General features: G+C 41.7%; 1 pseudogene; it reads right to left on the bottom strand.

Annotated features, from left to right (window-relative positions):
• Nucleotides 1–2,729: 2,729 nt before the first annotated feature.
• LOC148805385 (5S ribosomal RNA) lies at nt 2,730–2,848 on the bottom strand (annotated as a pseudogene).
• Nucleotides 2,849–4,041: the final 1,193 nt, after the last annotated feature.

The raw sequence follows: 4,041 nt of genomic DNA, 5'->3' as shown, positions 1-4,041 counted from the left end.
TGAGTGATCAGAGGGACGGTGTTACCACAGGTTCTATGTAAAATACGTTGTATTTTGGAATACACACCGCTGAATCCGCCAGGCTTCAGTTTCTGATGTGAAAACATCAGAATCGCAGTAATTTCACTCATGTTCTTTAAATGCACATCAATCTCTTTAACAAATTCAAGGACATTAGCATTCAGTTAATTGATTTTCATTTCAAGCTTTGCAGAAAGAAGAGTGTAAAGCACTTTTTGTAAGAATTCTTACGTATACATTCGAAATTTTTCGTTTTTCTCACAATGGCACACCTGTGTCTGTAAAACAGAGTGAAAGCTCTATTCACATTGCGAGTATTTCACAGCCCTGGTTTTACATAGATCTTTTTTCTTTTCTGTAAAAATAAGTATAAATAAGTATAAAATAAGTTTTGCAACGCACCAAAAGTCACGTGTAGTTTTTTTCCATCTACCTTTACAAGTTAGGAGCGTACATACTCATATGGCGAGCGGTCGTCAATTATTTTTCTCAGCAAGTGCTTTATACTCCGCTCAGTATCATCTGTAAAAGTATAGGCACCCAGGCCACTGGCGATGTACAGAACAGCCGATAAAATTCGGGCTAAACTGAGACACTTATAAATTTCTAATGCGGCAAACAACACATCTTTGTACTGTAACATGACCAGGGGAAGGGTCATTCATAACAGGTATTTTCGGAATGACCTACTTAAAATACTAGATATGGACCTTAGCAAAATGGCTGCCAAAAAGAATCAGCTGACCGGTAAATGGAAAGGGTCTACCCTGAGAAACAATGAGACACAGCTGAGCCGCATCAGGAACCGAAATATAAGTGTCCTGGAGGCAGTGAACAGGGCGGAAGCCGATAAGGTGAATGCGGTTTGGAGGAAAAGAGAGGAAAGAGGTGTATGTTAAAGATCGGGCTAAAGAATAACGGACTACTGAAAGGAGAAAAGGTTTATGGTTTTTGAATTACGGACACTGGATAAGGATACATCGCGGATTGGCTTTATTACGGACTTTTGGAACTCGGATCGGATCAGGATTAAGGGAACGGATTACGGACTGTATTTGGAAGATAGTTGGAGGAAGAAACGCCACGAAACTCAGGAAAGAAAAGTGTGGTGTGAGTACTACTTTCATTTACATAAACTTTCTCCCGGAGACACCACAGTACCCAGCCGCGCACCCGACAACCAGGCATGTGTGACCCCGTTGACCTGGATGATTAATCAAACAGGCCGAGCACTCATCAACCACAACCCCCTTTAAACAATGGTTGAAGGTGCAACATACCACCGACTTTACAATCTGATCCATAGCATCGGGCTCATTAGAGCCATCGTTAGCTAAACTAGGTTGAACATCATCATTAATCACATTTTGGCGAACACACATGAACAGACACGAAACATTCAAGCTTGATGGTAGTTTGAAGATTGATGCATTGACCTCTTCGTTATTCTATTAAAGGAAAAAAGAAAAGGAAGGCTTAACAAAATAAATAGGCATGCTTTTTACCTAAAATATTTAAATTGTAATGCCTCTTTTGTGTTAGAGTTCTTCGTTTGCTTCGAACTTGCTGTGGTTTAATATTTACCATTTGTAGCAACTCTTCATCAGTCATTGACGGACCCCCAACACCTGAATCACCATCAGAGTTCACATGACAGCCACTGTCACACACCACTGAGTGCTGGGTCAGCTTTTGCTAAAAAGAAGACAAAGTGTTGAAAACGAAATACGCTAAACGCAGATTGAAACAACAATTCCACTATCAGAAAAAATATTTTAGCAACCTACTTCTTCAGTTTGCATAGCAGAGGAATCCGATGATTCACTACTCAAAGAAGCCATCTTCGCAGCAGTCAATATCGGGGCCGCACAGCTCAGGTGTCACACTTCAACACTGGCAAGTCGGCTAATTTAAACATAAACTCCAAATTTGTAACCATGCTCAAGACATTTTTCAAATGGTTGTGATGTTTTAGAACGCCCCACCATATCCCCCGCCCCAAAATCACACGTGTTTTATCGAGAGTGAAAAGTAATCACGTTGAATTAAAATATGTAAGCTTATTTCAATGACAAATTCTCAACAACTTTTCAAAAGTTTGAAATGATTTTCCACGTATAGTGAACGTAAAGTCTTTAAACCTTAAAAATATTAACATGCAACCCAAGCCTCAAATGATGTGTGTTTCTCTAGAAAAGAAATTACATTGAATCAAAAAATGTAAAACTTATTTTATCTTTTGAGAAGAGCATTGTAGGGCGGGACTTTATATTTTAGTGGATAGGTCATAAAAGTGTTAAAATAATTGAATAAGACACATTTAGCAGCGATAACTTATAAGCACGAGCAAAAATTGATCTTTATAACGCTTATAGATTTTAACAATATAACAGACTTTACTAAAAAGTTTACTTTTAAAATAAATATTACATCACAACATGTCCACACCCAGGCACCTGCCGTTAAAGGTTATGGGATGTAGAGATACAGTATATAAGGTTAATGATAAGAATAAATGGCTGGCGATAAACCTTTCCTCGATCCTTTGCGGACTTGTAAAACTGTTCATGATCAGAATAAAAAACGCTCATGCTAATACACAAGCACCTGTGTCTCACCAAAGCTGACAAAAAACCAAAAAATCGCACTACACGTGTGAACAGGGGAATGAGCGAGCGAGCGGGGATAGGGCGCCTCCTGCGCTTAAAAGCTTATAGCACCTGGTATTCCCAGGTGGTCTCCCATCCAAGTACTAACCAGACCCATCTCTGTTTAGCTTCCGAGATCAAACAAGATCAGGCGTGCTCAAGGGGGTGTGGCCGTAAGCAAGAGTAAGGCTCGCTGGCACCCTTCTTATAGAGAGGACAGCTCCGTCACCTCTTTTACGACGCTGCTTTTTTTCCCTTGCGTTTTTCTCTTCTTCCCACGTTCTCTCTCTTCACTGCCTTCGTCCCGCTCTATTTCACTTCAGCCTTTCACTTTTAGCGGCAATGCTTATTAATAAGACAGAATTAAGTGTTGCTGTGCTTTTTCATATGAGGCCCCATCTCTCTTCATCTCTGTGGTGCAGCCACAGAGAAACTTTTCATGCAGGCTGATTTAAAGATGTTTTCTTTTGATAAGGGACAGCTCCCAAAGGGGGATGCACTTAGCTAAGCCTGGCTATCATGATCAATGGTCATCCATTGGCGCCTATCTGTCTAGGGTGTGCCAGATGGACATCTGGACTGCATTCCTAAGTGTCAGGAGTAAGTGACTCACATCTCACCTTGATCAACCAATCAGGGACTGGTAGGGCCGAGTAACCCACGTGGGACTCTGATGCCCATGGAACTTTCTGCCAATGAACAAGCTGAAGTTCCTCCAGGTAAAAACAGGCAACACAGAGGGCCTGAGAGACTATTTCGTGGACTTTTCTAAAGGGAATTCAAAGGAGAATTCCAGGGCAGGATGGCCCAGGAGCAAAAGGACAAAGGACATCCTAAGACTCAGCCCGGACAACCACGGAACGGCCAGTGTGTTCGAGTGCCAGAACTTTCCTTTGTTCTAAGAGTCTAGAGCGGAGGTTGCCAGAGAGTAATCAGAGGATCCACCTGAGGTTAGCACCAGCAGCAAGCCTTGTGAACAGGTCGGAACTGTGGACAGCTGAATCACTATTCAGAACTAGCGCTTCATCAGGAATGAACCAGTCCTCTTCCTGACTTGCTGGGACCCACAGTCATCTTTTCTCCTGTGCACAAACTTTGCTAGTTAAAGCCAACACTAACTAGCCGGTCAGTGAGCATCTGCAGCACAGCACAGCCTGGCACGGAGCCAGAGAGCCCGCAGGAGATCTGAATCCCCAGAGATTGGATGAGTATTCAACTTCAATGCATTACAGCTTGAGAATTCAATTGTTATCCCAACCAGTTGATATCAATTTAATTCCTAAGAGTTATGTACTTGTTTTCAGTATCTAATGTAGAAGTTGTAACCAAGTTCACTTTATGAAACGGTCTAAATGAATGATAAACCGAACGT

This window comes from Atractosteus spatula, unplaced genomic scaffold, assembly GCF_055471065.1.
Source record: "Atractosteus spatula isolate fAtrSpa1 unplaced genomic scaffold, fAtrSpa1.hap1 Scaffold_72, whole genome shotgun sequence".
In the NCBI taxonomy this organism is placed as follows: domain Eukaryota; kingdom Metazoa; phylum Chordata; class Actinopteri; order Semionotiformes; family Lepisosteidae; genus Atractosteus; species Atractosteus spatula.
The sequence above is the reverse complement of the archived record's forward strand: the minus strand, read 5'-3'. Positions and strand labels throughout refer to the sequence as shown.